The 27,543-nt window shown below is 46.9% G+C and overlaps 1 protein-coding gene across 15 annotated transcripts in view; it reads left to right on the top strand.

Moving 5' to 3' along the window:
• lili (LMBR1-like protein) overlaps window positions 1–27,543 on the top strand; it is a 362,867-nt gene that overhangs the window by 176,184 nt on the left and 159,140 nt on the right. The window lies entirely within an intron of this gene.

The following is a 27,543-nucleotide window of genomic DNA, read 5'->3' as shown; positions in this document are numbered from 1 at the left end:
CATTCCATCCTCAATGTTTTTTTCAATATATGTAGACGATGTGCAATTAGGATTTAAGTCTTGTAATCTTGCTGTCTGCGAGCGCCATGTCCAACTCGGACTGAACAAGGTCTCACAATGGGCAAATGAAAATGGCTTCAAGCTAAACCCCCTCAAAAGCTCCTGTGTACTTTTTTCTAGAAAGAGAGGTTTGATACAAGATCCTGATATTATGCTGCATGGACAACACATACCACTCAACACTGAACATAAATTTTTAGGCATAATACTCGACTAAAAACTAACCTTCATTCCCCATATCAAGTATTTGAAAGCTAAATGCCTTAAAACAATGAACATCCTGAAAATACTGTCACATACAACATGGGGAAGCGACAGGAAACGCCTCATGAACCTCTACAGGAGCCTTGTACGATCGCGTCTAGACTACGGTGCCGTTGTGTATCACTCAGCTACACCCAGTGCTCTCAAGATGCTGGACCCTGTGCATCATCTTGGTATCCGCCTCGCCACCGGCGCCTTTAGGACGAGTCCGATTCAAAGCCTCTATGTCGAATCGAATGAACGGTCGCTCGATCTGCAGCGGTCATATTCTACATTCAATTATCTTCTGAAAGTACATGCTAACAAAAACCATCCTTGTTATCCCACCATAAACGATACGACCTCTGCAACACTCTTTCATAACAAACCTACAGCCAGAGAGCCATTCTCGATCCGTGTGACAAAGCTGAGCGAGGAGATGGATGTTCCTATCCGTGAAAATAGTCTAATGGCTTCTACCAAGCCGTTTCCACCGTGGTTGTGGCGAATCATTGACTGTGACACGTCATTTGTGGAGGTAACGAAGCACGCTCCAGAGGCGCACATTCATATGCATGTGAATGGAATTACAATTTAAATACCCTTGTCCAGAGTATTACACAGATGCGTCTAAATCACATGCTGGCATGTCATACGCAGCCGTCGGCCCATCCTTTTCCGAGTCCGATGTTCTGCACCCTCAAACAAGCATCTTTACAGCAGAGGCTTATGCACTGTGGTCGGCTGCGAAACACATTAAACAGTTAAAATTACATAAGGCGGTCATTCACAGACTCATTAAGCGTTGTGAAAGCATTGATGTCATGCTTCAACCACACAAATCCAGTAATTGCAGATCTTTTCTGTCTCCTCTGTACCATTTATGCCTCTGGCCAGCACGTAACGATATGCTGGCTGCCTGGACACAGAGGTATTGAAGGTAACGTCCTGGCAGACCGAATTGCTACCTCCTTAGACACAAAAGCTTCCAACATGTCCGCAGCCGTCCCGGTCTCAGACCTAAAGCCATACTTACGGAAAAAACTTAGAAGCTACTGGCAGCATAAATGGGACTCTGAAACCCATAATAAACTCAACACAGTTAAGCCACATCTAGGATACTGGCCATCACTGACCAAGTCTAGATGAAGTGATGTCCTATTCTGTCGTCTCAGAATAGGGCACACTTACGGTACACATAACTTTCTGTTGAGTGGCGGTGAACGTCCAATATGTAGTAGATGTAGGGAGACACTCAGTGTTCAGCATGTCTTCCTAGAATGCCGCGAAACACTAGTCGAGAGGAAAAAACACTTCCCTTTCGCATACAGTCAGTGTATACCACTTCACCTGGCACTGTTTCTAGGCAGAGAACCGCTATTTCACATGCAATCTACCTTAGCCTATTTAAGCGACGTTGACACGCTGCACGTTTTCTTTGCAAGAAATTCGTAACACGGCCTCTTGCGAGAAGCCACTGTTGCGATGTGAACCTTTGCTCTAGCACATGCCTCCAGGCCCTTGTACTCAAGGGATCAGCCGAGGCTGTTGTGCTATTCGTCAACAACAATCAGCTTTCCATTTTTATTCATGTAACACTATTACACCATTCTTGTACATCCTATACTTATAGCATACCCTACTTCAGCCATTCTCATACTTTTATTCCTTGACTATTTTATGCAACTTATAGCTCTTAGTTTTAGGCCTCTCTACAGCCACATCACATCAGCCATTAGTTCATTCAGTACTCGTCACCACTGCCTTGGCGCTCTTTGGCCACACTTGGCCCTTGCGCCAATAAATACTACATATCATCATTTCATTAATTAAGCACAAGTAATTTCCCCTATGTTGTCCTTGGTGTCAGTGTTTGTTGGCTGTTGTGGTTTGTCACAGACAAAGCCACAAAAGACTTCGGTCGACGCTAAAGATCTTTCATATATGTCGCTGTCCTGGCACCTTCGTCGTTCCCTTCTTCTCGGAGCCACCCAACATGCCTAGCATGTGGCACCGAATTGCACCGAGTGGCTGTCAGCTGTGTCGAGGTCGTGGCATTACCCCCCTCCCTTGAAGCATCGTCTCGTTGCGGAACATTGATGCACTGGAGATTGCCACGGGGATACTGATAAGGCAGACGTAGATGGTGGGAGGGGTGTGGAGCTTTGCGTTCAGCGGGAGTGGTATAACTTCAATCTAGAGACGTGAACAACATCAGACAGGCGTGGGCGTCGGGGATGGCGAGTGGTGCCTTCTGCTTCAGGAATCACTTCGTATGTGACGTCGCCGAGTCGTTGAACGATCCTATAAGGTCCAAAGTAGCGGCGCGAAAGTTTCTCCGACCGACCACGCTGGCGGATCGGTGTCCACACCCATACTTTGTCACCGGGTTGATAAGTGACGTCGCGGTGACGAAGATTGTACCAGTCGGCGTCGTTCTGATGTTGTTGGTGGATACGCATTCGTGCGAGCTGGCAGGCCTCTTCGGCGCATCGAGCGAATTCCGCAGCATCAGTGACAACATTAGAACAGTAGGTGGGTAGAAACATTGCGTCCAACGTTGTGACAGCTTCCCGGCCGTGTACCAAGCGAAAAGGGGTGAAGCCGGTAGTTTCTTGAACGGCTGTATTATATGCAAACGTAACATAAGGGAGAACGTCGTCCCAGTTCTTGTGGTCGACGTCAACATACATGGAAATCATATCAGCGATCATTTTGTTTAGCCTTTCTGTGAGCCCATTCGTCTGTGGATGGTAAGCAGTGGCTTTGTGGTGAACTGTACCACTGAGAAGCATGATATCTTCTTTGAGCTGCGTTCTAAATGGTGTGCCCCAGTCCGTTATAACCACTGTTGGAGCACCGTGGCGGAGTACGATACCGTGTACAAAGAAGGTCGCAATATCATTAGCAGTGCCTCGTGGGAGTGCTCGGGTTTCAATGTAACGGGTAAGGTAGTCTGTGGCAACAGCAATCCAACGGTTACCAGCCCTCGACGTGGGGAATGGTCCAAGCAAATCTATGCCAACCTGCTGAAAAGGGATCTGCGGAGGATCCACGGGATGGAGAAGTCCAGCCGGACGCACGGGTGTGGTCTTGCGTCTGTGGCAGTCGCGGCATGTCTTCACGTAGTGCTTTACGTCACGGCAAAGGTTAGGCCAGAAGTACTTTTGGCGTATGCGTGAAAACGTCCGTGTGAATCCCAAGTGGCCCGAAGATGGCTCGTCGTTAGTGGCCCGCAGGATATCGTCACGTAGTGAAGACTGCACTACAAGAAGGCAGGCGGTTGCGGTCGAGTGAAAACTCAGTTTGTAGAGAACGCCATCGCGGAGAAAAAACTAGGATAATTTGCGGGTGAACATACGAGGCGGCTCTGGTAGACGGTTCTCAAGGTAGTCGATGAGAGGCCGGAGTTCTGAATCATCGCGCTGTTGCTTGCTGATGTCTGATACTGTGAGAATGGACAGAAATGCGTTCTCTTCATCAAAGTTGTATGGCGACGGTTGAAATGGAGCACGTGACAGGCAGTCGGCGTCGGTGTGTTTACTCCCGGATTTGAACGCTATCATCATATCGTATTCTTGCAAGCGAAGACTCCAGCATGCAAGACGGCCAGATGGATCCTTCAGATTGGCGAGCCAGCACAATGAATGGTGATCTGTCACAACTCAAAACGATCGGCCGTGCAAATATGGGTGGAAGTTAGCAATTGCCCACACAACGGCCAAGCATTCCTTCTCCGTAGTGGAATAGTTCCTTTCAGCTGGAGACAAAGTGCGGCTTGCGTACGCAATGACGCGCTCGGCCTCCATCTTGCCACTGTACGAGTACGGCACCAAGGCCAACATTGCTGGCATCCGTGTGCAACTCGGTGTCACTGTCTTCGTCAAAGTGTCCTAGAACAGGAGGTGTGCGCAGACGTTTCTGGAGTTCACAGAAGGCCTCTTGTTGGTCCTGCTCCCAGACAAACGGAACATTATCCTTAGTCAACCGTTGCAACGGTTCAGCTATCCGTGAAAAGTTAGCCACGAAGCGTCGATAATATGCGCAAAGCCCTAGAAAACGGCGGAGTTCGTGTTTGTTCGAAGGTGTTGGTAATGAAGCAACAGCAATGGTTTTGTCGGGATCTGGTCGAATGCCCTCGTAGCTGACGACATGGCCTAAAAATTTGAGTTCGTCATACCCAAAATGGCATTTTTCAGGCTTTAAAGACAGGCCAGCAGTACGAATTGCGTCAACAACTGCTTGTAAGCGCTGGAGGTGCTGCTCAAAAGTTTCTGAAAAGACAACGATATCATCTAAACAGACAAGGCATGACTGCCACTTGAGACCTGATAGAACCGTGTCCATCATGTGCTGAAAAGCAGCAGGTGCAGAGCACAATCCGAAAGGAAGGACCTTGAATTCGTAGAGTCCATCAGGCGTAATAAATGCGGTTTTCTCACAGTCACGCTCATCAACCTCTATTTGCCAGTAGCCACTGCGAAGGTCCATCGATGAGAAGTATCGAGCATTTCGAAGGCGGTCCAAAGAGTTGTCGATGCGGGGAAGGGGATAAACGTCCTTCTTCGTAACGTTGTTAAGCTTGCGACAGTCAACGCAAAAACGCAGTGTGCCGTCTTTCTTTTTCACCAGAACCACAGGCGACGCCCATGGAATGGTGGAGGCCTGTATGATATCGTCGGTAAGCATTTGTTGGACTTGATTTCGGATGGCGTCTTGCTCTTTACGAGAAACATGGTAGGCACGTTGGCACACGGGTCTTTCATTGGGATTTGTAATAGTTCTGTGTTTCGCAATAGGCGTTTGGTTGACCTTCGATGTTGAAGCGAAACAGTCTGCAAAAGACTGTAAAAGGCTTCAAATGCTAGCCTGTTGTTCACCTGATAATTTAGAATTCACATCAATATTCCTGTTGGCTGGTACGTCACAGTTAGAATCTCCATCATTTTGCCCTACAGTTAAACAAGCGGGAAAATCACTGACTGGCCCCAAATAGGCGATGGCAGTTCGTGGGGCGAAGTGCTGGTATTCACGATTGAAATTGGTCACTAAAATCTGAGCAGTCCGTGACGACAGCTGCAAGATGCCGCGGTCTACGCAAACCTGTCGAGCCAACAAGACTGACAGATTGCCTTCAGCGATTCTGAGATGGGGAGGATCATCGTATGTTTTTACGGTGATCAACGCAGTACTCCGGGGTGGTAAAGTAGCACAGTCACCCGAAACGCGTAACACCGTGGACTGTGGGTGGTAGTCGTCCGAATGAGTTGCGTGTTCGCCGGAAAATGTGACAAGCAACTCGCGAAGGTTTATGATTGCGTTGTACTCCCGAAGAAAGTCCATGCCGAGTATGACCTGTGTAGAGCACTCTTCCAGTATAATAAATGAACCGACAAATGTGACCTCGTGAATTTGTACCCTCGCAGTGCATTTGCCGATCGGCGTGAGAACATGACCGCCAGCTGTACGGAGCTTAGGTCCTGGCCACAGTGTCATCACCTTGCGAAGTGCCGTAACCAGTTGTCCGCTCATGACAGAATAATCGGCGCCAGTATCGACAAGAGCGGTTACTGGGTGGTTATCTACAGAAACGAGTATGTCGGCTGAAACAGGTTCACGGTTTTCGAAGAAAGGTGTCGAAGGTGCGCAGTCGTCGTTATCGTCGTCGTCGGGGTGTCGCAGCGGAGGATCTTTCGAAGTGCGTTGGACAGCGGCCCCACCTCCGGAGGTGACTGTTCTCAGTTTCCCCGACTTAAGCTCGTGGGTCGGTTACCCACGGAAGCGGAGAACGTAGTGTAGTGGCTAGGTGACGCCGATCGTCGAGGAGGTGGTGATCATGACTGGCGCCTCTGCGGAGACGGAGATCGGGTCGTTGGCAGGGACTGTTCAACCGGTGGGAACTGCGCGTACGGCGACGAAGGTTGACTGCCCAGATATTGCTGGATTTCTCTCGGGTGCTCTCCCTCACGTGGGCAACGAGCGCCAGGGTGATAGCCCTGGAGTCCAATTCTTCGGTAGTAGCAGGCACGGTACAAGTGGCCCGCTTCGCCACAGTGGAAGCAGAGTGGCTGGTAGTCAGGTGTGCGCCACACGTCTGACTTTCGCGTATTGATTCGGGGGCTCGTGGACCCGTACATATTTGTATGTGAACCTTGGCCCTGGAAGTGACGCAGCGGTTCTTCAGAAGAAGGCGGGTTACGGTGGTTCCCGGGTTGCGCAGGTAGCCTCACTGCTTGCGCTTAAGTCAGTACGGGGGTGGCTTCAGGTCTGGTTTGCACGAATGGCTGTGCTGCCTTGCGAACTTCTTCGCGGACGACATCTGTGAGGGATGTTACAGTTGGTTGAAGTCCCACACCCTGTAGCCGGTCGAGCTCCTCACGCACGACACTACGCACAAGCTCTCGAAGCGCATCGGTGTTATAGGGTATCGAAAGAGAAGATGCTGATCGCAGGTTGATTTGGCGATCGTAGACCGAGGAGTGTTGTTGAAGGGCTCGCTCCATTGTTGTTGCCTCACTGACGAACACAGCTACTGTAGCTGGAGGCCTTCGCATCAGTCCAGCAAACAGCTGCTCTTTAACTGCACGCATCAGTAGGCGTACTTTCTTCACTTCTGTCATGCCAGGGTCAGCACGCTTGAAAAGCCGCGACATGTCTTCTACGAACATGGCTACGCTTTTGTTCGGCCTTTGGACCCTATTCTGAAGGGCTTGCTCTGCTCGCTCCACCCGGGGGAAATCGGCAGTCGCCTTTTCCTGTCCCCCCCTTCAATCTTTTTCTTTTCTATCTTCTTTCTTTTACTGTCCTATCATCTCTTCTCTTCCGTCACTTCCTAATTTTTCTAGGCGGCAAGGGTTAACCTTGTGTATGTGCCCTCCCTTGGGTATGTTATATTAGGTTATAGCAGCAATGCCCGGCTGGCATCTGCAGCCTTGCACGTTAAGTGCTGCAGCGTCCCCCTGTTGGGCTCCATGGTGGGTGGCCGCCATTGCCGCCTAAAATGTCCGAAATATTATGGGAACACCTGCTTTTCCACGTCTGCTTGATCGTCACCCTCAAAAGAGGGGACGCACCGATGAAATTTTAAGCCTCTTCAAACCAAAAAAAATTTTCCCCCGATTCCAAGTCGTTCACAGCGAAAAAACAGAAAAACCAGCTAGAACCATATCTCCTTTCCTTGTTGATAAAGGCTTGACTGATGCACTTGGCCCAGGCTATAAGGTCACCGAAATGTCGAGCGGGGATCTCCTCCTTGAAATCCGTGATAAAGAACAGCACAGCAAAATAAATAAACTTGTGGCATTTGGAGATATACCTGTTACCGTTTCACCCCATCGGTGTATGAACACAGCACGCGGTGTAGTATCTGATGCAGATCTCATTGACTTGTCCGAAACGGAGCTGTTAGAAGGCTGGAAGGAGCAAAATGTAATTAACGTACAAAGAATCGTTATCCGAAGAGAAAATAAAGAAATTCCTACAAAGCACCTGATCCTCACCTTTGCCACTTGCGATCTGCCAGAAACAATAGAAACTGGATACACGAAGATAGCTGTCAGACCATACATCCCTAATCCAAGAAGATGCTTCCAATGTCAAAGATTTGGCCACGGATCGCAGAGCTGCCGTGGTAAACTTACATGTGCGAAATGTGGAGCCCAAGGCCACGCCTCAGATAAATGTGAAGCAACACCTCACTGTGTAAACTGTGAAAGTGAACATCCAGCATACTCCCGATCTTGTGCCAACTGGAAAAAAGAAAAGGAAATAATCACCTTAAAAGTACACGAAAATATCTCTTTCAAGGAAGCACGAAAAAGGTGCTCCCCATCCACACCAAAACGTGCGCCGATGCGACGCGTCAGGGGGCAGCGCTGCACCGGCCTGCGCCACCTGCCCGGCCCGCGCACAGCGAGTCGTTGGCTGTGGCATCCCCCGCCCCCGAGGTGGAGGCAGTTAAACCTGCGCCACCTACCAAGACACAGAGGCCGGCTACCCCGGGTACGTCGGGCCTCAAGACCACGCCTCGCCAGGCGAGGTCTGACAAACAAGCGAGAAGCCCGCATGCGCGGGCGTCCAGTGCTTCCCAGGAGGCAATGGACACAACACCGGCACGTTTGGTGCCGAAACACCGGCATGGCTCTCTCGAGCTCGCCAAAACAAACAAAAAACCCATAACAGGGCCAGACGACGGTCCTGTTACCTAAAGTACACCACTACACACCTGAACACGGAACATTTCTCATCCTCATAAAATGGATGTACAAATTATTAATTGGAATGCCCGTGGCATTCTAAACAACTTAGATGATATCAAAGAAATAATACAAGAATTTAATCCTAGGCTGTTCTGCGTTCAGGAAACACACTTGAAAACATCAAATACAAATTTCCTAACACAACACACATTATTCCGGAAAGATCGCGATGATGCCCATGCCGCGTCTGGTGGCGTGGCTATTATAGCCCAGAAGTCAGTTGCTTGCCAACACCTCCACCTTCAAACTAATTTTGAGGCAGTAGCGGTTAGGGCGATTCTTTTCGACAGGTTGGTTACGGTCTGTTCCCTCTACATACCACCCGAACATTGCTTGCAACTAAGGGATCTTGAAACACTAGTCAATCAGCTTCCGGAACCATTCATTTTAACAGGTGATGTGAACACACATAATGCGCTATGGGACGACTCGCGCTGTGATGGAAGAGGGCGTACTATAGAAGACTTTCTTTTATGTACCGGTGCAGTTCTTCTCAATAAAAAAGAACCCACATTTTATAGCACCACACATAGGTCATATTCATCAATAGACCTAACCATAACCTCTCCATCTGTAATGACGTACCTTGATAGGAAGGTCCTAAAAAACCCTTACGGAAGTGACCACTTCCCTATTCTCTTAACTTTAAGAAAATGAGCTGATCCCGCTCCACAGATTCCCCGATGGAAAATCGACTCGTCGGATTGGAAAATGTTTCAAGAGATCACATATTTAGAGTACGATGATATGAGTTCTCTAAACATAGATGTTGCAGTGGCATATTTAAGAGGTTTTTTTTTTGACGGCGCTGAAAAATGCGTAAAACAAACTAACGGACTTGCCAATAAGCGTCGTTTGCCTTGGTGGAATGACGCATGCAAAGAGGCACGGAAAAAACAAAATAAAGCTTGGAGCCTGCTTCGTGACTCTCCAACTACGGAGAACCTCATTAATTTCAAGAAGGCAAAATCACAGGGCAGAAGAACACGACGAGGTGCTAAGCGAGAAAGCTGGGAAAGGCACATATGTAGTATCAATTCTTACAAAGATGAGGGTAAGGTATGGAACAGGGTGAACAGATTAAAGGGCAGGGAAGCACAACCGCTTCCTTTAGTAAACGCTCAAGGCAACACCATGGAAGATCAGGCAGACTTCCTGGGTACGCATTTTGAAAATATTTCTAGTGCATCACACTATTCGCCAACTTTCCTAAAGTTCCCCGCAGGGGCGTCTGCGCAAGCAGGCGCTTGGTGTGCTGCGCCACCACGTACCCGAGCACACGAGGGTTGGACCCTCCCGCGTGTAGCCGTGCGCGGCTTAGCCGTGTCCGGGGAAAAGGGGATCCTGGGGATTGAGCCGATGCTGAGTGCCAGGACCTTTAAGGCCCCTCAGCGGAGGCAACACATCCCTTTGGCCTCGGCTTCACGTAGACGGCACCCCCGGACTGACCCACCCGGGGGAAATCGGTAGTTGCCTTTTCCTGTCTCTCTCTCCCTCCCGTCTTCGTCTTTTTCTTACTTTTCATCTTTCCTGTCTTCTCCTGGCTTCCGTTTACTTCCAAATTTTCCAGGCAGCAAGGGTTAACCTTGTGTGAATAACCAACCTAGGTTATCTCATATTTGGTTATAGTGATAACGTACAACTGGCGTTTGCAGGACCTGTTCTTACAGTCCCTGTAACGTCCCCTTGTAGGGCTCCACGGTGGGTGGTTGGCGTTGTTGCCGAAAATTAAATTATTCTATGGCTAGTTCCTTCCCTACCCTCCCAGATCGCCCTCAGAAAAGAGGGCGCACCGAAGACGTATTTCAGTTTTTTGGACGACAAAGACCCAACTTCCCGCGATTTCACGTAATTCATTCGGAAAAGTCAGATAAACAAGTACGCACGATCTCCCCATTTCTAGTTTCGAAGTCTCTAACTGAGGTTCTTGGTCCAGGTTACAAGGCATCAAGGATGGCAAGTGGAGATCTCCTTTTGGAGCTCCGTGACCTGAAACAATACGAAAAGCTACCTAATCTAGTGTCTTTTGGAGACTTTCAAGTGACAGTGACTCCGCACCGCACTATGAACACTACACGCGGCGTTGTCTCAGATGATGATCTGCTTCAGTTGACAGAGGCAGAGCTCCTAGAGGGCTTCAATGAGCAAAATGTTGTTAATGTGAAAAGAATAAAGATGAGGCGCGATGGTAAGGAAATTGCGACCAAACACCTAATTCTCACATTCAATTCAAGTGTCCTGCCCGAATCAATCGAGGCCGGGTACATAAAGCTCCGTGTCAGGCCTTACGTGCCCAATCCACTCCGTTGTTTCAAATGTCAGCGCTTCGGCCACAGCTCGCAGAGCTGCCGCGGCCGCCAAACTTGTGCTAAATGCAGTGCCACAGAACACACCACTGAAACTTGTGAGAACGCTCTCCAGTGTGTAAACTGTGATGGGGAGCACGCCGCGTACTCACGGTCGTGCCCATCCTGGAAGAAAGAAAAAGAAATAGTAACGATCAATGTGAAAGAAAATATCTCATTCAAGGAGGCACGCAGGCGGGTTGCATACCTGCCAAAGAAAAGCGTTGCCGAAGTGGCGCGTCAGGGGGCAGCGTCACAACGGCGTCCGGCGCCTGTCCGACCCACAAACAGTGAGTCGGCACTTACGCCGTCTGCCCCCACGGTGGTTGCAGCTAGCGCTGCTCCGCCAACCGAGCAGAAGGGACCTTCTACCCCGAAGTTGGGCGCAGCTGAGGCTGCTCCAACCACCCCGGCCCCTTCCAGCGCTGGCAACAGCCGGCGCAGCCAAATTCCCCAGGGAGCCCCATCGACCTCCGGGCTGGTGGGCGCAGCGGTCTTGCCCTCCAAGGCGGGACTCGCCCTGATAACTTCTCGCTCGCAAGAGCACCTGTCCGGCGCCTCACAAGAGGCAATGGACACAACACCTATCCTCAAGGCGCCCCAAGCGCCTAAGGAGCGGCGAGGATCCCTCGAACGCTCCAGAAAGGGCAAAACCCCCCTTACAGGGCCTCGAAAGGGCTCTGTAATTTAATCTCTGTAATTTCGATAATCACTACTTCTGTACACACAGCACCTACTGACCTCCAATATGGATACACAAATAATTCAATGGAACATCAGAGGTCTTCTTAGGAACCTTGATGATGTGCAAGAGCTTATCCAAAAACACAATCCACTAGTGCTGTGTCTACAGGAAACACACCTAAAACCACAACATACAAACTTTCTCCGACCGTATATTAAGTTTCGCAAAGATCGCGATGATGCTGTCGTATCATCAGGCGGCGTTGCCATTTTGATTCATAAAAGTGTTTCCTGTCAGCGTTTACAGCTACAAACGCCCCTTGAAGCAGCGGCGGTTCGAGCTGTTCTTCTGGATAAACTCGTCACCATTTGCTCGATCTACGTACCCCCACACTACAAATTAAACAAACATCAATTTCAGTCATTTATAGACGAGTTGCCAGAACCCTATGTTGTTCTTGGCGATTTCAATGCGCACAGCTCCCTGTGGGGCAACACTCGTACAGACGCGCGAGGTCGTCTTGTTGAACAGTTCCTTTTTTCTTCAGGTGCGTGCTTGCTCAATAAGAAGGAACCCACGTATTACTCCCTAGCAAACAGAACCTTTTCTTCAATAGATCTTACCATAGTTTCCCCGTCCATACTGCCCAAACTCGAATGGGAAGTCACGAACAATCCTTACGGGAGCGACCACTTCCCTATACTGATAAGAACATCTAAAGAAAACGAATATCCTCCGCAAGCTCCTAGGTGGAAGATAGACACAGGTGACTGGGAGAAATTTCGAACTCTCACTAACATCTCATGGGCCGACATGTCTTCTCTAGAAATTGATGCTGCTGTATGCTGTAATGGAGTATCTTACATTATTCATAATAGATGCCGCATCAAAATGCATATCCGAAGCGAGTCGTCTGGCATGCAAACGACGTGTACCGTGGTGGAACAGCAAATGTAGGATCGCCCGTAAGAATCAGAACAAGGCGTGGGGGTTGCTACGCGCTTCTCCCACTGCAGAGAATCTTATGAACTTTAAGAAAACTAAATTCCAAGGCAGGCGAACCCGCCGACAGGCCAGAAGAGAAAGCTGGCACAAGTTCTTATCGAGTATTAACTCGTTTAGGGATGAGGCCAAAGCCTGGAACAGAGTTAATAGGATTAGAGGGCGGGAAACACATTCACTCCCCCTGGTAAACACACAGGGCGATACACTGCAAGACCAGGCAGACTCACTTGGGGAATATTTTGAGAGCGTTTCAAGTCAAACAAATTATACACAATCCTTCCTCAAATACAAACAAACAGAAGAACGTAAGCCATTAACAAGAAAAGGTCGAGAGAATGAGCCTTACAACCGTCCTTTTTGTAGTGCCGAATTGAGAGCTGCCTTGAGCGCATGCAACAGCTCCGCACCAGGATCTGATAGAATCATGTATGAAATGCTCAAACACTTACACAATGACACGCAGGTTACACTACTCACACTTTTCAACACCATTTGGGATGCAGGGTACCTTCCAGCTGCATGGAAGGAAGCCATTGTGATCCCTGTTTTGAAACAAGGCAAGGACCCTTCCTCAGTGGCAAGTTACCGCCCGATAGCCCTTACAAGTTGCATTTGTAAGGTGTTCGAAAAAATGATAAATCGGCGACTCATCTTTTTCCTTGAACAGAGCAAAATTCTTGATCCTTATCAGTGCGGCTTCCGAGAAGGACGCTCCACAACTGACCACCTTGTACGTGTAGAAGCAAATATCCGGGACGCATTTGTACACAAACAATTCTTCTTATCCATATTCCTCGATATGGAGAAGGCGTACGATACGACGTGGCGTTACGGAATCTTAAGAGACTTGTCAGAAATGGGCATCCACGGTAATATGCATAATATAATAGAAAGCTATCTGTCAAATCGTACCTTCCGAGTAAAAGTCGGCAATGCACTTTCACGCCCTTTTACGCAAGAAACGGGTGTACCCCAAGGAGGCGTGCTCAGCTGCACGCTCTTTATAGTGAAGATGAACACGCTTCGTGCTTCATTACCACCCGCCATCTTTTACTCTGTCTACGTGGACGACATTCAAATAGCTTTCAAATCTTGTAACCTCGCAGTCTGCGAGAGACAGGTACAGCATGGCCTGAACAAAGTCTCAGTGTGGGCAGACAAGAATGGATTTAAGATCAATCCTAACAAAAGCTCTTGCGTTCTTTTTACAAGAAAGAGAGGCCTGGTTCCGGATCCTTCCTTAGAACTGTGTGGACAACGAATACCTATCAGCAAAGAGCACAAATTCCTAGGTATCATACTTGACTACAGACTCACTTTCGTCTCCCACATTAAACATCTTAGAGAAAAATGTCTGAAAACAATGAATATAATGAAACTTCTATCCCAGACTACGTGGGGTAGTGACAGAAAGTGTTTAATGAATCTATATAAAAGCCTCATTCGATCGCGACTAGACTATGGTGCCGTGATTTATCACTCTGCCGCCCCGAGCGCACTAAAGATGCTAGACCCAGTGCACCATCTAGGAATCCGACTGGCCACTGGCGCTTTCAGAATGAGTCCCATACAAAGTCTATATGTAGAATCAAATGAATGGTCTCTCCGCCTACAGAGATCATACATCAGCTTTACATATTTCCTTAAAATACGCTCCAATCCTGAACATCCATGTTTTCATAACGTTACCGATATGACGTGTGCTACACTCTTCAGCAATCGTCCCTCCATAAGACAGCCTTTCTCGCTGCGTGTGAAGGAGCTTAGTGAGGAAATGCATGTCCCACTCCTCGAGCATCGATTAATGCACCTAACCAAGCTCTTACCTCCTTGGGAGTGGCAGGTGATACAGTGTGACATATCCTTTATAAAAGTTACAAAGCACGCTCCTGAGGCCGAAATCCGAATGCATTTCCTAGAGCTCCAGCACAAGCACTCCTGCGCAGAGTTTTACACAGATGCTTCGAAGTCAAATGCTGGGGTATCCTATGCAGCCGTCGGCCCATCGTTTTCGGAATCCGATGTACTGCATTCGGAAACAAGTATCTTTACGGCCGACGCCTACGCATTACTCTCTGCTGTAAAGCACGTAAGAAAATCGAAACTTCCAAAAGCAGCGATCTATACAGACTCTCTCAGCGTCGTGAAGGCCTTAATGTCACTCAGCAAACATAAAAATCCCGTATTTAATGAACTCTATTCGGTCTTGTGCAAAGCGTACTCAACTAACTAGAACATCATAATATGCTGGGTCCCTGGCCATAGGGGAATCAAAGGTAACGTTCTGGCGGACGAGATGGCCACGTCAATCACATTGCAAGCTGTTAACCCTACCGCTGCAGTGCCTGTCACAGATCTGAGGCCTTTCTTGCGAAGGAGGCTGCGAGATCACTGGCAACACATGTGGGATGCGGAAACGGATAATAAGCTCCACCTGATAAAACCACAGTTAGGATTTTGGCCGTCTACTACAAAATCGCGCCGAACGAATGTCCTATTCTGTCGTCTCAGAATAGGACACACGTTTGGCACCCATAATTTCCTACTCACTGGAAGTGAGCCTCCAGCCTGTGGGAGATGCGGAGAGAGGCTGACCATCCTCCATGTCCTCCTGGAGTGTCGGAAAGCCGAATCTGACAGAAAGAAACATTTTCCGTTAGCATACCGGCAGCATATTCCCCTTCATCCTGTAATGTTACTTGGCCCAGAACCGCTCTTCGACACTAACGCAGTCCTAAGTTATCTGAAAGATGTTGTGTTGCATGTTGTTAGCCCAACATGTTTGTAGCGTCTCCTCTCTTCAGTGGATGGCGCTGCGATAGTTTTTTCGTGTAGCACTTGCCTCTAGGCCCTTGTGTTTCAAGGGCTCTGGCGAGGCAACATTGCTCCAGGCATTTTTACCCTCTCATATATTTTCTATTCTGCATCATTCTTTTGCGATGGATTTTAATGTTCGTAGTATTCGTCATCTGTCATCGCCATAATTTTATAACAAGTTAATTTTACGCACTTTACAGCGAATATTTTTAGGCCACTTTACAGCCAAGTTACATGTTCCATAATACATCGTCAACATTACCACTTGTCATGGCGCTCTTTGGCCAAACCTGGCCCTTGCGCCACAAAAAAACCACACATCATCATCATCATCAACTTTCCTAAAGTTCAAGGAACGCATAGAGCGAGAGCGCCTTGAACGAAAATGCGCAGCCGATGAACCTTACAACTGTCCCTTTAGTCTCGCTGAATTGAAGGCTGCTCTCATTTCCTGCAGCAACTCAGCACCAGGTAGTGACCGCATAATGTATGCAATGATCAAGAATATGCATCCAGAAACATTGAACACACTTCTGTCCCTCTACAACACCATGTGGGTATCTGGGCATATTCCATCCTCATGGAAAGAAGCGATTGTCATCCCAATTCATAAGCAAGGCAAAGACCTTGCATTAGCCAGTAGTTATAGGCCAATGGCACTAACAAGCTGCATGTGTAAGTTATATGAAAAAATGGTAAATCGGCGTGTAATCTATTTCCTAGAAAGCAACCGTCTACTTGATCCCCTTCAGTGTGGTTTCAGGGAGGGTAGGTCAACAATAGACCACGTAGTTCGCATTGAGGCAAATATTAGGGAGGCTTATATACACAAACAATTTTTTCTCTCTGTATTTCTGGACTTGGAGAAAGCCTATGACACAACATGGCGATTTGGAATCCTCCGAGACCTCTCTGCGATGGGCATACGCGCAACATGCTAAATATGATAGAAAACCACTTGACTAACCACACGTTCCGTGTTAGAGTGGGCAATGCCCTGTCCAGGCTATTCACTCAAGAGACTGGTGTGCCACAAGGAGGCGTGCTTAGCTGCATCCTCTTCATTGTGAAAATGAATTCCCTCCACAAAGTCATTCCATCCTCAATGTTTTTTTCAATATATGTAGACGATGTGCAATTAGGATTTAAGTCTTGTAATCTTGCTGTCTGCGAGCGCCATGTCCAACTCGGACTGAACAAGGTCTCACAATGGGCAAATGAAAATGGCTTCAAGCTAAACCCCCTCAAAAGCTCCTGTGTACTTTTTTCTAGAAAGAGAGGTTTGATACAAGATCCTGATATTATGCTGCATGGACAACACATACCACTCAACACTGAACATAAATTTTTAGGCATAATACTCGACTAAAAACTAACCTTCATTCCCCATATCAAGTATTTGAAAGCTAAATGCCTTAAAACAATGAACATCCTGAAAATACTGTCACATACAACATGGGGAAGCGACAGGAAACGCCTCATGAACCTCTACAGGAGCCTTGTACGATCGCGTCTAGACTACGGTGCCGTTGTGTATCACTCAGCTACACCCAGTGCTCTCAAGATGCTGGACCCTGTGCATCATCTTGGTATCCGCCTCGCCACCGGCGCCTTTAGGACGAGTCCGATTCAAAGCCTCTATGTCGAATCGAATGAACGGTCGCTCGATCTGCAGCGGTCATATTCTACATTCAATTATCTTCTGAAAGTACATGCTAACAAAAACCATCCTTGTTATCCCACCATAAACGATACGACCTCTGCAACACTCTTTCATAACAAACCTACAGCCAGAGAGCCATTCTTGATCCGTGTGACAAAGCTGAGCGAGGAGATGGATGTTCCTATCCGTGAAAATAGTCTAATGGCTTCTACCAAGCCGTTTCCACCGTGGTTGTGGCGAATCATTGACTGTGACACGTCATTTGTGGAGGTAACGAAGCACGCTCCAGAGGCGCACATTCATATGCATGTGAATGGAATTACAATTTAAATACCCTTGTCCAGAGTATTACACAGATGCGTCTAAATCACATGCTGGCATGTCATACGCAGCCGTCGGCCCATCCTTTTCCGAGTCCGATGTTCTGCACCCTCAAACAAGCATCTTTACAGCAGAGGCTTATGCACTGTGGTCGGCTGCGAAACACATTAAACAGTTAAAATTACATAAGGCGGTCATTCACAGACTCATTAAGCGTTGTGAAAGCATTGATGTCATGCTTCAACCACACAAATCCAGTAATTGCAGATCTTTTCTGTCTCCTCTGTACCATTTATGCCTCTGGCCAGCACGTAACGATATGCTGGCTGCCTGGACACAGAGGTATTGAAGGTAACGTCCTGGCAGACCGAATTGCTACCTCCTTAGACACAAAAGCTTCCAACATGTCCGCAGCCGTCCCAGTCTCAGACCTAAAGCCATACTTACGGAAAAAACTTAGAAGCTACTGGCAGCATAAATGGGACTCTGAAACCCATAATAAACTCAACACAGTTAAGCCACATCTAGGATACTGGCCATCACTGACCAAGTCTAGATGAAGTGATGTCCTATTCTGTCGTCTCAGAATAGGGCACACTTACGGTACACATAACTTTCTGTTGAGTGGCGGTGAACGTCCAATATGTAGTAGATGTAGGGAGACACTCAGTGTTCAGCATGTCTTCCTAGAATGCCGCGAAACACTAGTCGAGAGGAAAAAACACTTCCCTTTCGCATACAGTCAGTGTATACCACTTCACCTGGCACTGTTTCTAGGCAGAGAACCGCTATTTCACATGCAATCTACCTTAGCCTATTTAAGCGACGTTGACACGCTGCACGTTTTCTGTGCAAGAAATTCGTAACACGGCCTCTTGCGAGAAGCCACTGTTGCGATGTGAACCTTTGCTCTAGCACATGCCTCCAGGCCCTTGTACTCAAGGGATCAGCCGAGGCTGTTGTGCTATTCGTCAACAACAATCACCTTTCCATTTTTATTCATGTAACACTATTACACCATTCTTGTACATCCTATACTTATAGCATACCCTACTTCAGCCATTCTCATACTTTTATTCCTTGACTATTTTATGCTACTTATAGCTCTTAGTTTTAGGCCTCTGTACAGCCACATCACATCAGTTCATTCAGTACTCGTCACCACTGCCTTGGCGCTCTTTGGCCACACTTGGCCCTTACGCCAATAAACACTACATATCATCATCTTGCTCTGCTCGCCCTTTTCTTGCGGGGCTGCTGTACGTATCGCGTATCTGCCTTTGAAATTCTTGCCAAGTGGTGGTAGATGGCTCGTGGTTAGCGAACCATGTTCGGGCAGAGTCCTCTAAGGCGAAGTACACGTTCCTTAACTTTTTCTGCTCGTCCCAATAATTGACGTCAGCCACACGATCGAATTCGTCGAGCCAGTCTTCCACGTCCTCAAAAGGCTCACCATGGAATGGCTGCGGCCAGCGTGGGTTGTGGAAAACCAGCGACGCAGGAGGCTGTCCCGTACCGTACGTCTCCTGTGTCTGGCTTGCGGTTGTAGTGGACATCCTTGCAGATCTTGGAGGCTGTATTCCGGAGGCAGTCTTTGAAGCCGTCGGCTTTTGTGTAGGTTGTCCACGCTCTGTTCCTGGGAGTCAGAGTACATAGACGTGTACCCAGCGCCTCCACCAGTTTGTCACAGACAAAGCCACAAAAGACTTCGGTCGACGCTAAAGATCTTTTATATATGTCGCTGTCCTGGCACCTTCGTCGTTCTCTTCTTCTCGGAGCCACCCAACATGCCTAGCATGTGGCACCGAATTGCACCGAGTGGCTGTATGCTGTGTCGAGGTCGTGACAATATGATCAGGTAACAGCAGATTTGTTGAAGGGTGGTGGGCAGATTGTTCTAGAGAAACTGGCCACCCTGTATACACAATGCCTCATAACGTCGAGCCTACCGGAAGCTTGGAAAAACGCTAACATAATCCTGATCCATAAGAAAGGGGACGCCAAAGACTTGAAAAATTATAGACCGATCAGCTTACTGTCCGTTGCCTACAAAGTGTTTACTAAAGTAATCGCAAATAGAATCAGGAACATCTTAGACTTCTGTCAAGCAAAGGACCAGGCAGGATTCCGTAAAGGCTACTCAACAATAGACCGTATTCACACTATCAATCAGGTGATAGAGAAATGTGCGGAATATAACCAACCCTTATATATAGCTTTCATGGATTACGAGAAAGCATTTGATTCTGTCGAAACCTCAGCAGTCATGGAGGCATTGCGGAATCAGAGTGTAGACGAGCCGTATGTAAAAATACTGAAAGATATATGTAAAGTATGTAAAGTATGTAAATACTGAAAGATATATATAGCGGCTCCACAGCCACCATAGTCCTCCATAAGGAAAGCAACAAAATCCCAATAAAGAAAGGCGTCAGGCAGGGAGATACGATTTCTCCAATGCTATTCACAGCGCGTTTACAGGAGGTATTCAGAGACCTGTAGTGGGAAGAAATGGGGATAAAAGTTAATGGAGAACACCTTAGTAACTTGCGATTCGCTGATGATATTGCCTTTCTTAGTAACTCAGGGGACCAACTGCAATGCATGCTCAATGACCTGGAGAGGCAAAGCAGAAGAGTGGGTCTAAAAGTTAAACTGCAGGAAACTAAAGGAATGTTTAACAGTCTCGGAAGAGAACAGCAATTTGCAATAGGCAGCGAGGCACTGGAAGTCGTAAGGGAATACATCTACTTAGGGCAGGTAGTGACTGCGGATCCGGGTCATGAGACGGAAATAATCAGAAGAATAAGAATGGGCTGGGGCGCGTTTGGCAGGCATTCTCAGATCATGAACAGCAGGTTGCCATTATCCCTCAAAAGAAAAGCGTATAATAGCTGTGTCTTACCAGTACTCATCTGCGGGGCAGAAACCTGGAGGCTTACGAAAAGGGTTCTACTCAAATTGAGGACGACGCAACGAGCTATGGAAGGAAGAGTGATAGGTGTAACGTTAAGGGATAAGAAAAGAGCGGATTGGGTGAGGGAACAAATGCGAGTTAATGTCATCTTAGTTGAAATCAAGAAAAAGAAATGGGCATGGGCAGGACATGTAATGAGGAGGGATGATAACCAATGGTCATTAATGGTTACGAACTGGATTCCAAGGGAAGGGAAGCGTAGCAGGGGACGGCAGAAAGTTAGGTGAGCGGATGAGATTAAGAAGTTTGCAGGGACGGCATGGCCACAATTAGTACATGACCGGGGTTGTTGGAGAAATATGGGAGAGGCCTTTGCCCTGCAGTGGGCGTAACCAGGCTGCTGCTGCTGATGATGATGAAACGCAAATGGGCGATGCCATCACAGAACACCTAAGGTGTGTTCAATTCACAAAAAGGTGCACGGCACCACAACTGAAAAGGTGGAGGGGGTGCTGGGCTGCACCCACTCGCTGCAAGGTTCAAGGGTGCAGTGCACCGCGGCGGCACCTTGCATTGCACCCCGTTCAATCGAGCACGGGGGTACAGGGTGTACTGCTGCACCTCAGGGAATTGAGGGTCTAGGTGCAGTGAACCGTGAATAGGTGCAGAAGGTGCAGAGAAACTTGGCTGAATCGACTAGACCTCTATAGTACCACAATGTCGCCACGACGTGCTGCTGCTGATGGCGATGGCGAAGGCACTTCTTTACTTCATCCGCCCATTGTTGCAAGACTTCCATAGTTTTTCTGCCAATTCCCGGTATATAAGACAAGTGTCGACTTTTCGCAATAGCTTTTTGAAAAAAAGTTCGACCTATATTCCGGTTTTTACAGTACATCCAACAGACTTCGCGAGTTCGGAGAGCAGATGATTGACATGAGGAGTCCAAGACAACTCTTCACTAAACCATACCCCAAGGAACTTTTGCACACTTACTTGTTCTAAGTTATGTCCTCTGTACTGTAAGTCAATCATTTTTTTATGCTTATTGGTTGGCTTAAATATCATCTACTTTGTTTTTATTGTATTCAACTGAAGTTTGTTTTGTTGCAACCATGTGGATAAATTATTTAAATACAGATTGGCCGATTGTTCAATTTCATGCAGTGTTCTACCTGTAAAGAATAAACTAGTGTCGTCTGCAAACATGGTTATTGTGGGTATTCTTTGTAGTTCCGTAATGTCATTCACATATAAGAAGAAAAGTAACGGGCCAAACATCGAACCTTGAGGGACACCTAGTTTAATGTCAAGCTGTTTTGAAGAAGCACAATCTATTTTAACAAACTGATGCCGAAACGATAAGTAGCTTTTGATAAGGTAAATTCATGTAAAAAATGAATTCGTTTTTCTCGGCACCCACTGCACCAATTTGATGAGGTTTGTTGCATTAAAAAAGAAAAACTTGAATTCTACTGATTTATGGTTTCGAAGTTTTCATTTAGGTTGTCGATTCTTTATCAAAAATTGTCAAAAATTGCAAATTTCCAGGAAACGAAACTATTACGTTTAATACTCTGTAACTTAACAATGAAAAATAATATCACAATTCTGTGAATCGCATGTAGTAGTACATCTACAGCGGACAAAGCTGAAATGTCACTCATGAATCTAAAAAAGTTGTGTATAATGGAAATGCTGCTTTTGCAGAACCCTTGTACACCACGTAACCAAGTTACGGAAGGTACAAATTGACATCCCAAATTTGTCCGTTTTGACTCTTATAATAGATGCCGTTTACAGAACTGTAATATTTGTTCTTCATGCAGAGCTATTAGTTTAAAACGTCGTGCTTCTATTTCTTTCGCACTTTTGAATTTTTTCAAAATATTTAAAACAAGATTCAGGCCCTAAATCGAAATTCCGCTTCCAACAGATACTAGAATTTAGCTTTTGCTCTCAAATGCAACAAATTTCATTAAAAGCGATTTAGGGGTTATCTCAGAAAAGCATTTCTGGGTTTTACATGTATTTGAATAGGCCACGTCGGAGTTGGGCCCAAGCCAGAGCTTCTTCTTAAACAATTTGTCAAGGGATCAGATACATGAATAATAACTGCATAGCCCTTGTCAAAGATGCTGCAATCGAATTCTTGAACGCTATGCACTGTCAAAACATGTATTTTTTTATTAGAAAATATACTCGTACGTGCCAAAAATTGTGCCCAAAATAACTGCTATCAATGCTTCCGTGTTTTTGTTTATTTAATAAGTAAAGAAAATATCACACGAACTTTAGAACTATATCAGTTCGAAACCAGCAAAGCAGTGCATGCCACTGATATGAAAAATGTAAAGGCCATGAAGTGAACATGTTGAGGACAAATATATTAATGAAACTTTGTCAATCAAGAACCTTGTTAACATTTTTGTACATATGCAACAGCCAGTGAAAACCCTTAATGACGCTGTCATTTATTCCAATGTATTATGCAGGAGCAGCTGTCACCGGTCGTGTATCGTGAGTAATTGCCCCAAAATTATTGTCCTAACAGAGAGCACAAAATAAAGCCGATCTGCAAAATATGTGAGGGCAGGTCAAATGAAAGTGAGCCAATGCGTTTATATGACAAACGGGGTACTTTATTTAAAAATAGTCGCCGTGAGCATTTAGACATTTCTCCCATTGACTAACGAGTTGCGTGATTCCCGTCTCATAAAACTCCTTGGGTTGCTGCTTCAAAAAGCCTGCAACTGACTCTTTCACATAATCGTCCGACACAAATCTGTTTCCCTTGAGCTGTTTTTTCATTTGTCCCAAAATGTGGAAGTCGCAAGGCGACAGGTCTCAGCTGTATAGCGGATGTTGCAGTATTTCCCATTTGAACTTTGCCAGTTTTGTATTAATCTCATCAGCGATGTGGGGACGGTCATTGTCGTGGAACAATTGAAAAATAAATTATGGGGTTTTACGTGCCAAAACCAATTTCTGATTATGAGGCATGCCGTAGTTGGAGACTCCGGAAATTTCGACCACCTGTGGTTCTTTAACATGCACCTAAATCTATGTACACGGGTGTTTTCGCATTTCGCCTCCATCGAAATGCGGCTGCCGTGGCAGGCATTCGATCCCGCGACCTCGTGCTCAGCAGCCCAACACCATAGCCAGGTTATGGAACAATATGACCCCATTCGTCAATTTCCCACGTCGTTTCTTCTTGATTGTGACGCGCAGCCGATCTGGCATTTCACAATATCGGAAATGATTGATAGTCTCTCCGGGTTTAGCAAATTCTATCAGTAATGGCCCCTGACGATAGAGAAAAAAAGCCAAAAACACCTTCCCACCGGAAATGACGGCCTTTGCTTTCTTTGCGGGTGGTGAACTCGAATGTTTCCACTGTAAGCTTTGCCGTCGTGTTTCAGGGTCGTAGTAGTGGCACCATGGTTCGTCCCCGATCACAGTTGCAGACAAGAAGTCGTCACCTTTATTGTGATACCGGATGAGATGAGTCAAGGCAGCGCAGAACTGCTCCATCTTCTGGTGGTGATTAAAAATCTTATCCATCCATTATGCACACAAGAGCCTATAACCGAGGTATTCATGAATTATGGCGTGAACCGAACCGTGACTGATGTTCATATGCTCTGCCAGTTCATCTATGCTTATCCTCCGCTCTTGTCTCATCACCTCATCAACTTTTGCAATTTTGTTAACCCTTTCAATGCCACTCCCGAGATAACTCGGGCGACCACACATGCACACCCCCTGCCTCGCCCGAGTATACTCGTTTTGGCTTTTTAACTCACTCCCTGCCGCTCCCGATAATACTCGTCTAAAAGAAAAATATACAAGCATGTAGCGCCATCTATGGAGATCCCACATAAATAACATAAAACCAGTAGGATGATTTTTCAACAGGTGGCGCGCATGTTTCTACGTCCGCGTCGCTTCGTCTTCGTCTCGGCAGAGCAGCCATGGCGAGGCAGCGTTCCACGTGTGTCCGCTCTTTGACGGACGAAGAAATTCAAGAACTGCTTATGAATTCGGACTCCGACGACAGTGACAGCGAGGAAGCAGCCCATGTAAGTGCCTTGTCGAGTGATGAGAGTGATGAAGAGCCCCTACCACCGAGAAATCCGCGAAAGAAGAGGAAACTTGGCGAGCGGGATTTCTGCTGGAAGAAGAAAGAGTTCAAACCCCAGGTGCATGCTTTCGATCCAGCTCACTCAGGAATCTGCAATGACATCACAGCGGCGTCCAGTGAGCTCGAGATTTTTGAAAGTTTGTTCACGCCGGACATTGTGGAAGCAATTGTGGACCAAACGAACATTTTCCAGTGCCAAGTACGTGCCGCGCTGACACCGACGCCAGGATCACGTATACACCAGTGGAAAGATGTGACTCCACGTGAGTTTTATTTATTTCTTGCTGTCGTAATGCTCATGGCTCATGCAAGAAAAGGCAGCATTGCGCAGTATTGGTCCACGGATCCCCTCTTGAGTACACCTGCATTCTCGAAGCTGATGAGTCGCAACCGCTTCCTCCTCATTTTGAGGTTTCTTCATTTCTCCAATAATGAAGATCAGATTCATGGTGACAGGCTGCACAAGGTGCGCTCGGTTTTCTTGACGCTTCGGAAAAACTTTCAAGGTGCGCTATCTCCATACCAGGATGTCTGTATTGACGAAAGCCTGCTTCTTTTCAAAGGGCGATTAGCATTCAAGCAATATATCCCATCCAAGCGAAGCAGATTCGGCCTAAAATCATTCGTACTCGGTGATGTGAAGACAGGCGTAGTGCTGGACATGGTGTTGTACACCGGATCCTCAACTGAGATCAACGATTCTGAGATGGGATATGGAGCCTCAGTTGTTATCACTTTACTGGACAAGTACCTGGGCAAAGGGCACGTCCTCTGGGTTGACAATTGGTACACCAGTCCCGCCCTCTTCACCTACCTTTTCGAAAAGAAGACCAATGCTTGCGGTACAGTCCGGAAGAACCGGAAGGGTATCCCACGCGATGAGAAAAGACTGGAAGAAGGGGAAACCAGCGAGATGTGCAATGATCAGCTTCTCTTCGTCCGCTGGAAAGACAAACGTGAAGTGCTCATGCTCACGACGAAGCATAAGAGTGGCATGGTAGAGTCCGGGAAGGTAGACAGGAAGACGGGCGAGAACAAAAGGATTCCCCTGTGTGTCTCCAAGTACAACATATGCATGGGTGCTGTAGACAAGGTAGACATGGTTGTGACCGTGACCGGCACAGTCACAAAGAAATGCATGAAGTGGTACAAGAAGTACTTCTTTCACCTCTTGGACATTACCATCCTCAACAGCAATTTACTGCAAATCACAGCTTCTGGTAAAAAAAGAAGCATGGCAGACTTTCGACTCGAACTTGTCCGCCAGCTCATCGAGAAATACCTCGAAGGAAACTCAAAGCCAAAGGGAGGACGCCCGTCGAAGGGTGAAGATCCAACACGGCTGACAGCGCGCCACTTCCTGTCTCTAATACCACCGACTACCGCGAAGCAAAACCCAACACGAGTCTGCCGCGTCTGCGCTAACACACAGCATCGACCAAAGCAACGAAAAGAGTCTCGCTATCTGTGTTCTAGCTGCCAGGTGCCGCTTTGTGTGGTGCCTTGTTTTGAAGAATACCACACCAAAAAAGTATTCTAAGCACCTGGACATCCTAATTAGCAGATAATTATTGCTAATTAGTTGAGTGCCAATTTCTTTAAGGAAAACTGATATCTGTGAGATAATCCAGAATAAAAATGTTTACATGACCTTCAGAGCATTGTAGTGTGTTACTAGCATAAGATTTTAAAGAAACTAATATGTAAAAAAAAATCTGGCAGGGAGTGTGTGGCAGTGAGGAAAAAACCCGGCAGTGAAAGGGTTAAGGGTGATTTCACGATTGCTTTAGTCCTGTCTTGGATCGTCTTAGCAACTTTCACGTCCTAATTTGAACCGTTTGCTCCAACGCTTCACAGCGGCCAATGAAATGCGATGTTCAACGTACTTGGCAACCATACGGTGACTGATTTCTTTTTACGAAATACCTTCAGCAGTCAAAAACTTCACGGCACCATGCTGTTCAACTTTTGGAGTTTCCAATATGTCACGCAACCATGTTCAACCGAATGTATGAGAGCATTACAGAACCTTTATCCTCACACCTGTCTGTCACTTTTGTAAATGAGACATCCCTCTCTTCTACGCACATGCCTTGCATATAATAAACTGAACCATTATTGCGTGAGATGGGTAAGCTTGCTTTCACTTGACTTGCCCTCATTCATTAGAAATGCGAAGTTACAATGGAATATACAAATCCTTCATAAAGGGCAAAAAAGTGTCACTGGAAAGAAAGTTCACTGCACGTATACAGAAAACCTCGCAACAAGATATTTAAGTATACATGTAAGTCTCCCATAAATCTACGTATCTGAGAATAAGTCACTGGATATAATGCATCAAAGAAGGCAAATAAACGTGCTGCGCAATCACGGATTCACAGAATCCTAGATCCTGCCCCCATTCCATCGACTACACCCGATGTATCGCGCGCGACGGAAGGCGGCGTGCTTGCTCCCTGCTTTTCTCCTTTGCGCACACAAGACTGAGCCACCAACGTGGGCTCAAACATTCCCCCTCCCCTATGCCTTTACTCGCACATACAGCATGCGGCGTGGTCAAGAAGTTATCGCCCTTGGACTTCATACGAAACATGAAGGAGACGGCGACAGCAGGAATGCGCCTGGAGTCTTCATATAATTGCTATCACACTAATGTAATAAGAGTATCCGGCAAATGAAATGTCCCGTGGCCGATTACTTTCCGCAAAAGAAGTAACAAAATCGAACTTTCACCATGCGACAATTTGCTGCTCTGCAACAATGTATTTTTTTTCCTTTTGTGGGTTGGGGACACCGAAATGAAAAAAAAAAAGGTAAGGAAATGAAAAACACGCAAGGAAAGCCTTTTGGCCATAATTGAATGCCTGCACCGGGCACCTAATGTGGCTACCGAGTGAATATAGAAGAAAACGTGAGACGCTTGATCCACCGAGAACCATACGCATAGTGCTCGGCATCCTACACCGGCGAGACAAGACTTTCCGAAGAGGTTGTGCTCAAGCGACCGGTGCAATTCGTCGAGTCCTCACAGTGATGGTGCTGAGCGACCATTTTTTATTTTTCTCGTCTGCTAGCCAGA

This window comes from Dermacentor albipictus, chromosome 4, assembly GCF_038994185.2.
Source record: "Dermacentor albipictus isolate Rhodes 1998 colony chromosome 4, USDA_Dalb.pri_finalv2, whole genome shotgun sequence".
NCBI lineage: Eukaryota > Metazoa > Arthropoda > Arachnida > Ixodida > Ixodidae > Dermacentor > Dermacentor albipictus.
The sequence above is the reverse complement of the archived record's forward strand: the minus strand, read 5'-3'. Positions and strand labels throughout refer to the sequence as shown.